At 47.1% G+C, this 10,286-nt stretch overlaps 1 protein-coding gene and 1 long non-coding RNA gene across 4 annotated transcripts in view; one reads left to right on the top strand and one right to left on the bottom strand.

Annotated features, from left to right (window-relative positions):
* Positions 1-10,286, top strand: part of GPC3 (glypican 3) — a 434,590-nt gene that overhangs the window by 420,853 nt on the left and 3,451 nt on the right. The gene's annotated exons all lie outside the window — the stretch shown is intronic.
* Positions 7,921-10,286, bottom strand: part of LOC102164147 (uncharacterized) — a 119,975-nt gene continuing 117,609 nt past the window's right edge. Inside the window, exon 4 of the long non-coding RNA XR_309289.4 lies at positions 7,921-8,952. This is a non-coding gene — a long non-coding RNA (uncharacterized LOC102164147). The remainder of the gene's footprint in view (positions 8,953-10,286) is intronic.

Genomic DNA, 10,286 nt, shown 5'->3' with positions numbered 1-10,286 from the left:
TAAGGAGCAATGGAAAGAGAAAAAGATGTGTATAGAGACATGGAAAGGGGGGAAAATGAAAACACAGAACTTTTAGGTTAAGGACTTGTATTTATTCCCCTGCCAGCCCGTAATTGTATTTTCCTGGCAGTCATCCCGCAGACTCTGCAAGGGGAGGGGACTGCGCGGATGGAAGTCTCAGTGCTTCGCGCTGTCACAGCCAAGCGAGGGACCGACTTCACTAATGAAGCTATATTTTCATGTGACAGAGACAGGCACTGTCATGTCCATCGCCAGCAACCCCTGCACTTGGGGATCCATGGGGATGGAGGGGGCAGGGTGTGGCCCAGCAGTGGGTAGATTATGAGGCAAAAGCAAGGGTCAGAGGTATGGGAACCAACTCACAAGGTTTGAAGTGATAAAGAAATGAAACCCGCTCACCGGAAATCCGGATTCCTTGCCAGCATGGCACACAGAATGCTGGCATATGTCCCCTGCTCCCCGGGCAGAGCATCAAGTTCTAGGCAGCAAAAGATAGTATGAAAATGATCTTGTTGATTGCATCCATCTACATGGAGTGAACTGATGCTACAGGTAATGAGAACTGGCTGCTGTCAGAAGGGCTTTAGCATCTAGAGGTCGGGGTTTGAGTCCTGCCATTGGCTTCCTGCACCACGCCCACCACTGGCTCTGCTTTTGTCTTTTCTTCATCTTAGTTCAGTGGGACTCTTTCCCCCAAGGAACTCATCAGTTGATGAGGACAGTCTGCATGGGAAGGGTCTCTGCCAAGGACGAAGCCCTTCACCTTCGTATTCTCAGTAAACTGGGAATATAGGTTCATCTGTGTAGCCCTTGATTCATGCATGCATTCATTCAGTTTTTCAGTGTCTATGCCAGTCATGTGCTGTGTGTAGACTCGTGTCTTCCTTTGATGGGGCTCCTAGTCTAGCTGAATGACTACTGTGTTGCAGAATGAAACTAGTCCACTGGTAGAAGTACAGTCCCAGTGGGAGTTCCCTGGTGGCTCAGTGGGTTAAGGATCTGGCATTGTCATTGCTGTGACTTGGGTTTGATCCCTGGCCTGGGACCTTCCTCATGCCATGGGTATGGCCCAAAAAGGCGTACAATCTGACTCATAGTCAGAGAGGGAAGTAATTCCTCTGGGCTAGGGGGAGGATGGAAGGGTTCCTCTAAGAAGTGGCATGTATGTTGAAGCCTGAGAGAGAGAGCATCCCAGGCTGAGGGAACAGCATGAAGAAAGACATGGGAACCTCAAAGTACTTGCCATTTTCAGCAAATGATACGTGGGATGGTACGGTGCTTGGGGAAATATGTGGGCAGTTGCAACTGGAAAGCAAGACAAGGTGAGATGGAGAAGCGTGTGAATGCCACGCTGAGGAATTAGGACTTTATCCCCCATGCAGGAGGGAGCCGTCATGGGATTCCGAGAAAGAGAAATGTGATTCTCAACATGTGACTTAGGAAAAGAGTATGGTCTGATTGCTGCTGTCACAGGATAGCCGTGGCCAGTGGAGAGGCAGGGGTACCTTATCTAGCTGGGGCATTGAGGACCCTGTGGGGAGGGGAGTAAGTGGGGAGAGAGAGGCTGGAGGAAAGAGGAGACGTGGTCCCTGTCCAAAGACAGAGGCGATGGTACCTGTGGGAACGTGGGAATGGCGACTCACAGACAGTCCGGATCCGAAAACAGAGGATCCCAACTGTAAGAGGATGGAGCCGGAATGACGCTGTGTTCTTCCAAGGAAATTAAGGGGAAAACAGCTTCCCACTGATGATGAGAGAGTTTTTAGGGGACAGATTCAGATGGCACAACTTAGCGAGGCTTTTCATCTTTCCTCTATGAGGACATCTGCCTGCTGTTGCTTTTTGGCCCATGATGTTCCCACACTCAGGCTAAATGTTTTCAGGGACTTGAGTCATGTTGACCCAATGGCTCTTGTACTATCAACTTGCCTTTGCTGTTGGACAGTGGCAGGATATCACATGCATTTTAGTTCTCGGATACATTGTAAGGTCCACCACGGCTGATTAAAAATGGAAGACTACCAGAATTCCCTGGTGGCGTAGCAGTGAAGGATTCAGCCTTGTCACTGCTGGGGCGCGGCTTCCATCCCTGGCCTGGGAACTTCCTGGCACACCTCGGGCGTGGCCAGAAAAAAGAGAAAAGGAAGCCCTCGGGTCTCCCCATCAACGGATATGTAAAGCCCTGCTTTTTTTGAGCATCTTGGATTCTGGGCTCCAGGAGACTGTAAGGCCACTCCCTCACTCTCCTGACCACCACGCCCGCCCAGCCATCTGATTTGGCTTCAAAAAGTGACATTTTGTGTTTTCCTTCGACAGCCTCAGAACCCAAAGAGGCATACCTCTGTAGCTGTGTCATGCTTACAATTTATATTATAAGCAGAGCTCTGTGAATCTAAGCCATTACATTTTTAAAGTAATGAGGACAGCGTGTATTCATTCCTTCATTGACTTTTTAAAAAGGCATTTTCAACTCAGCATCATTTGTGTGACTCAGGAAAGTAAATGTAAGTTCCCTTAAAATAGTGAGCCTCGGATTAAAAATCCCTGACAAAAACTGCCCCCTTCCTTCATTCCTCATCGAGGAGCCACGGTTGCAGAGCTGAGGTAGTGCTTAAATATCCATTTTAACTCTTTCGGACAACTTGACTTTCAAAGCGCTGAAGGAGTGCCATTTAGGGCCAGTTGCCCTGGCATCGGGTACAAACAGGCACACTCGCCCCTCTACCGAGTAAAATGCCAGAGGAACAGGGCCCTCGCCCTCCCTTCCCCTTAGGAAGTAGGATGCGCCCCAGATGCCATTATCTTTTGGTCTCTATAGTTGTTTTGGGGGTTTTTTTGGTTGTTTTTTTTTGGTCCTTTTGCCTTTTCTAGGGCCGCTCCCGTGGCATATGGAGGTTCCCAGGCTAGGGGTCTAATCAGAGCTATAGCCACCGGCCTACACCACAGCCACAGCAACTCGGGATCCGAGCCACGCCTGCGACCTACACCACAGCTCACGGCAACACTGGATCCCCAACCCACTGAGCGAGGCCAGGGATCGAACCCGCCACCTCATGGTTCCTAGTCGGATTCGTTAACCACCGCGCCACGACGGGAACTCCCTCTCTATAGTTTTTGATGGTAAAATATATATAACAAGACATTTGTCAATGTTGTTTGGCCAAGTCCAAGACATGCAGAAGTTCCCAAGCCAGGGATCAAACCTGTGCCACAGCAGTGACGATGCCGGGTCCTTAACCCACTGAGCCACCAGGCAACTGCAAAACATGTCATTCTAACCATTATGTATACAATTCAGTGGCGCTGATTGCATTCACAGTGTTGTACAACCGTTACCACTGTTGCTAACATTTGCCTCTTCTGTCCAGTTGCAGTTTATGTCAATGGCATCATCTACTATGTGCTATTTTGGGACTGGCTTCTTTCTCTCAGCATCAAGTTTCTGAGCTTATATACCTCGTAGCACATATCAGTATCTCATTCCTTTTATGGCTGAGAACATCCCATCGTGTGAATGTACCGCATTTTGTTTATCCATTCATCCACTGACGGACTCTTGGGTTGCTCCCACCTTTTGGCTGCTGTGAATAATCTGCGCAAACACTGGCATACAAGTATGTGGTGTCTACAGGCTGTTAATGCATGAGACATAACAAGAATATAGCATTGCCAAAGGCCACCTTGAGTTGGAACTCTGGAGGCATCTTCCAAGAAGCTTGGTTGCACAGGTGTCGTGACGCTCAAGGTGCTGCCACGACACCTCAGCACGCTCAGGGTGACGGTGCTTCACTGCACTCGCTCTCGAACTTCTCCACAAGGCTAATGAGTATCCAGTGAATCCACATCCGCTCCCACTCTCTTCTCAACTCAGTACCGTCTGGTGTTTGACCCACCCACCTGACCGAAACATCTCTCAAACATCTCCCGTAGCTTCTTCGCAGTCCTTACTTTAAAGCCTTCTCTTCCCTTCTGCCTTTCCCGAAGCCTCTTCTCTTTATCTTCTTCCCTGGTCCTGGCTGAACAGTGTCTCTGTCACCAGCTTCTCGAATATTCCACTGGCTCTTGGGGATGCGGTAACCTCTCCTGTGGGAAGGAAAGGCTTTGATGGGCTGTGACTCCAGTGGAACTGTGAGGCAGCCTCAGGTGAGAAGGATGTGTAGACAGGCGCATACCAGGCGTGACACTTCTGTGGAAGATGGTGACAATTCCAGGGCTGGTGGGGAAGGCCAGCGCCCACAAGCCAAACTCATATTATCAGACTTTACCAGGAGGGAGTGGTTCTGTTTCTGGGAATAGGATTTGACTCACGATGTACCCAAACGAGTGTAGTCTTGGCCCATGTCAGAGTAAGATTCTACAGTAAGAGGATCTGATTTCCAAAGGGTTTATGTGACATTTTGATTTGTTCCTTTCTCAAAGGCTGGATGCAATACTGAAGCATATTTAGTGGCTGAATCCCCTGGAAACCATTTTGTGTCAGATGCTGAACAGTCTGAGCCCCAGCTAAGGGCAATTCCTGGCGCGTTCTTTCTTGACAAGCAAGTTGTCATAGAAAAAAGCTGTTAAGTCATTAATCAGGAACATGTGAGTCAGAATGCCCAGTTTTGGTAGTTTAGAAAGCCGAGGTGACCCAAGTGTTCCAGCAGTGAAGACAGAGTGACACCTGTTCCTAAGCACCCGGAACATGACCTGAAGGTCCTAGAAAACATGAAATATTTTATCAAGTTTTAAATGAGTATGCAAATAGTGCACTTTTTAAAAAATTTAATGAAGTGTAGTTGATTTACAATGTTAATTTCTACTGTATGGCAAAGTGACTCGGTAATAGATGTGTCTTTTCATCTTTCTCTCCATTATGGTTTATCTCAGGATACTGAATATAGTTCCCTGTGCTCTACAGTAAGACCTGCTTGTATATCCATCCTATATATACTCATTAGCTTCTGCTAATCCCAAACTCCCAATCCTTCCCTCTCCTACCCCCCACCCCCTTGGCAACCACAAGTCTGTTTTCTAAGTCTGTGAGTCTGTTTGTGTTTCATAGGTAAGTTCATTTGTATCATATTTTAGATTCCACTTCTATCATATGGTATTTGTCTATAATTTACTTCACTTAGTATGAGAATCTCTAGATCCATGTTGCTGCAAATAGCATTATTTCATTTTTTATGGCTAATATTCCATTGCATATGTGTACCACGTCTTCTTTATCCAATCCGTTGATGGACATTTAGGTGGCTTCCATGTCTTGGCTATTATAAATACTGCTGCAATGAACAATGTAAATACTGGTGCATGTTATCTTTTCAAATTATGGTTTTATCCAGATATATGCCCAGGAGTGGGATTACTGGATCATATGGTAGTTTTATATTTGGTTTTGCAAGGAGCCTCCATACTGTTCACCCTAGTGGTTGTACAAATTTACATTCCCACCAACAGTATGGGAGGGGTCTCTTTTTCCACACCGTGTCCAGCACTTGTTTGTAGACATTTTGATGATGGCCATTCTGACCAGTGTGAGGTGATAACCTCATTTTGATTTGCATTTCTCTGATAATTAGAAATGTTAAGAATCTTTTCATGTGCTTTTTGGCCACCTAGCTGTCTTCTTTGGAGAAATGTCTATTTAGATCTTCTGCCCATGTCTTGATCAGGTTTTTTTTTTTTCTAATATAGAGAACTGCATGAGATGTTTATATATTTTGGAGATTAATCCCTTGTTGGTCACATAATTTGCAAAGATTTTTCTCCCGTTCTGTGGGTTGTATTTTCATTTCGCTTATGGTTCCCTTTGCTGTGCAAAAAGCTTTTACATTTAATTAGGTCTCATTTGTTTTTGTTATTACTCTAGGAGATGGATCCAAAAAGATATTGCTGTGGTTTATGTCAGTGTTCTGTGTTGTCCTCTAAGAGTTTTAAAGTATCCAGTCTTATTAGGTTTTTAATCCATTTTGAGTTTATCTTTGTGTATGGTGTTAGACTGTTTTAATTTTATTCTTTTACATGTAGTTGTCCAGTTTTCCTAGCACCACTTATTGAAGAGACTTTTTTTCGCCATTGTATATCATTGCCTCACTTGTCATAGATTAGTTGACCATAAGTGGGTTTATTTCTGGGCTTTCTGTTCTGGTCTAGTGATCTAGATGTCTGTTTTTGTGTCAGTACCGTACTGTTTTGATGACTGTAGTTCTGTAGTATAGTCTGAAGTCAGGAAGCCAGGTTCCTCCAGCTCCATTTTTCTCAGTATTGCTTCGGCTATTTGGGATCTTTTGTGTTTCCATACACATTTTATCTAGGTCTGTGAAAAATACCATTGGTAATTTGATAGGGATTGCATTGCATCTGTAGGTTGCCTTGGGTAGTATAGTTATTTTAACAATATTGATTCTTCTGACCCAAGAACATGGTATATCTTTCCATCATCAGCATCTTATAGTTTTCAGAGTACAGGTCTTTCGCCTCCTTAGGTAGATTTATTCCTAGGTATTCTATTTTATTGATGCAATGCTAAGTGGGATTATTAATTTCTCTTGCTGATCTTTTCATTGTTAGTGTATATATGCGTAGACTTTTTGATGATGGCTATTCTGATGGGTGTGAGGTGAGTACCTGATTGTAGTCTTGACAAATAGTGTATTTCTTCTGACAGCCAGCCTTGTATGTTTCAGTATAAAATAGGCTGTTTCCCCCAAATCCTCAGGAAGAACACGCTGCGGCTTCATATACCCATAGCCCACTGCAGTGGAACCTAAAGCTACAGATACCCCAGATTGAGAAAGAGGCCAACAGGGAAGTTAGGCTACGTCTATATGGCAAAATCCATGGTATTCTTTGAACATCCCAGCAGTGGGATTGAGGGTGTTCGCAGGTTGGAATCAGCTGTAAGAAATGAAGTGGGCAGCTCATTGCCCCAGAGGGCTGGGGCAATGGGAATCCAGAAGAGGCCATTGGAGTCTTCCCAGAATTTAGTCATTTAGTGGGTGAAATGGGCAGCTCAGTTATTTGTCAAGAAGACATATTGTGAAATGGGCCCTAAAGGGAGTCCCAGCAGAGGCAGTAAAACCAGAGGCCTCAAGTGTGCCGTTTCCCCGGCATCTGATCCATGAAGAAGAAAATCTAGACTCCCAGGGACCTGCGGGTCATTAGCAAAGTCACGTTCCTCTGCTTTCAAGCCCACGTAGTCATTTCACACCTGAAAGTTCACAAAGGTTGGGGAGGGGGGTGGATGTGGCAGGGAAGGACATTGTGTTGAGGAGAGGACAAGGGAACCGAGCTCTATTTGGGACTCAGAAGCCCACGGCAGGGCCAGCAGGCTTCTGCGGGAAGGGGAGCAAGAGTGCGTAGTAATGCCATGAACGGGATTTCTGGCCATTTCTCAAATTCCAGCCCCTGGGCTCCACCAGCAATGCAGGGAAGGTTTTGCATATTCACGTCCTGGAGGCCAGCTGTATACAGCGAACACACAATGCGGGGAGAGCAGTATTTCTCTGGTGCTCGGTGAGGGCTGGATTAGTCAGCTGCTGGTGTAAGCTTGGCAAGAGAGACACCCCTGTGCTTGGCTCAACAGCAGCAGTCACTCCCCTGGCACTTTTGACAGCAGCTCCTCTTTCCCCTGCACTGTGACGTCTGCCTGCTGGAGTGGGTAAGGCCCCCATAGGCCCTCCTTGACACCCATGCCCCCAGAGGGCCAGCCCTGGCATCCTCTCATATGCTCCAGACCCAGGTTGCTTTGTAAGGACCCGAAGGCTTTTCTTTCTTTCACTGGCTGACAGATTTCTCTCGGCTGCCGGTGCAGGCCTGCTGGATGCACCCCAGGTCCAGCAACTTCTCCCCCAGAGCTGTGTGTGTACTGCCTTTAGGAGAAGGTATTATGCGAGGTTTAAAGAAAACACACAGTCCAGCATGGGTTTATTTATTGCCAGGGTCTCTCATCCAAGATTAGACCACAGACCACCTCGAGGAGAGAGAGGATTCAGAATTCAGGAGCTGGTGAACCTCACGGAAGACTCACACCCCGGGAGAAGCAACTGGTTGACTCTGTGCGCACACAGATGCTCTGGTGGGAACAGCCACCTCGGCTGCTGTGCGTAGGGGAAAGATCACAGCCTCCAGTCGACTGTGCCCTTCGCTGGGCCTCAAGAGCTTCAGAATCAGACATAAAACTCAAGGGAAATCCAGTTTGCCCAGACCAAAACCCAGAGCAAGGGGACATAACTTGTCAAAGGGGAAACCGTCGGCCAGTAACTGAGCCAGCCCAGCTCCCAGGATGGTACTGCCTGTCTTAGGAACTCCACTGGGAGACGGAACAGCTCGGTGGGGGGGGGCTTCTCACCGAGGGCCTCGCCCAGTGCAGAGAAACTTTTCAACCCAAAGTGCAGATTTTAAGGATGGAGGATAATTTCAAGGGATTATCTAATCTGCAACACAAGGGACATGAGAGTCAGGGCTGAGTGTGTAATTAGTACAGACTGTTGGGTCTACCCTCTGGGTATCTTTAAACTGATTACAAATAGAAACAGATTTTTGGATTTAGCCTGAAAGTCTCCTTGCTGGCCCAAATGGTTCTCACGGACATTTAACTGCAAGACAGAAACAGTTTGTCTGCCTTCTATGATGTGTGCCTAATACAACGAAGATACATTCTGGAAAAAAAATCACTGATAAACAAAAATATGAAGGATTTAAGAGTATGGTTTGTGGTGATTCCCAGAATGCATCTGGTTTATAGCAAAATGATGGTTTTTGGTTTGGTGTTGATTTAGCTTCTTTGTTGGTTTCTACAATTTTTTTTTTCTTTTTAATATTTGCTCCTGGCTGAGCCCCAGACACTGTTCCCACAAGGCTTCTTGTTTTTCCCACGACAAGAAGTCTGACAAGTTTCCCCGGAGCCACCTGGGGCTGTCCTCCAAACTGTTACCAGTCCTCTTTCTGAAAAACACAAAACACATTGTACGGATGTCTTACTTAAAACCCTTCGCTGGGGAGTTCCCGTCGTGGCGCAGTGGTTAACGAATCTGACTAGGAACCATGAGGTTGCGGGTTTGATCCCTGGCCCTGCTTAGTGGGTTAGGGATCCCGCGTTGCTGTGGCTGTGGTGTAGGCCGGCGGCTATAGCTCTGATTAGACTCCTAGCCTGGGAACCTCCATACACTGCGGGTGCGGCCCTAGAAAAGGCAAACAACAAAAACAAAAAAAAAACCCGTGTTGGCTCCCTAGGGCCCCCAGCATCAAGTCTTGGCATCCCAGCCCGCCATGATTGGGCCCTCACTTGTCCTTCCCGCCTTAGCTTTTGTCACCCGCCATGGAACATGCCCCCAACAGTGTGCATGCTGCGCTCCTTTCCTGCGGAGAGGCTCCTTGCTCTTGTGAGTACAGGCCCTGTCTGCCTTCTCCGACAGAGCTGCTTTTGCTGGCGCTGGACCCTCTGCCTGAAATGCATCACTGTTTCATTTGGCCCTGCCCTGGGGCCGCCCATCCTTCCTGCGTTAAATGACCTCCCCAGTGGCTCCAAGAAGCCTTCCCAGAGCCATTTATTTGGAATGTTTCTGTCCCCCGTCCATCCTCCTGGCGCTCTGCTAGTGCCTTTCTTGGAACCCTTTCCACTTTCTGCTGAGGGTCGTGTTGGGGTCTCTGGTGGTCTGTTTTCCTTGCCAGGGTGGGGGATTCCTGAAGGCACACACTCGATCGTTCGCCAGTCTTCCAGTTCAGTGCTTGGGACAGAACAGGCTACCATTAGGTTTGTTGAATTAAATTGGCGTATAGTGCCTCTGTTCAGGAATATCCACATTTCTCTTTCTCAAAACTCTTGTTTTTTCTGTCTCCCATAGTGCTTCCTTGTCATGCTAAGCTGTCCCCTTCATCTCTAATCTCCAGGATGGTGGCCCATCAGTATCAGCCCCAGGAGCCCAGCTGTAGGGTTGGGTGGAAGAGCTTGGCTGCTGCTGAGCTGGAAGCCTCAGGAAACCTGCAGCCGCAGCTTAGGCAGCACAGGGAGGTATTATTCTGAATATTCTTGGGCCCCCTTGGAGGTAGAACACTTGGCCCAGCTTTGTGCCAGATGTGTCTGATGGCTTCAGCCATGATTGCCAATTTCTTCAGGTAGAGAACTAATATAATTCCCATTCTGGGTCCCCACACCTAGAGCTCTTTTTAGTATTTCATAAAGTTTAATAAGGCTCCTTAATCAAGTATGTGATCAGTTGTATGTGGAAACACTGGATATATTACACTAATCAAGGTTTTGGGTTTGGTTTTTTTTTTTT

Source organism: Sus scrofa, chromosome X (assembly GCF_054392235.1).
Source record: "Sus scrofa isolate SSC_HxYL_T2T_F1_AM1 chromosome X, Sscrofa_HxYL_maternal_Yorkshire_Landrace_v2.0, whole genome shotgun sequence".
Lineage (NCBI taxonomy): Eukaryota > Metazoa > Chordata > Mammalia > Artiodactyla > Suidae > Sus > Sus scrofa.
Note: the sequence above shows the minus strand (reverse complement) of the source record. Positions and strands in the feature narration are given on the sequence as shown.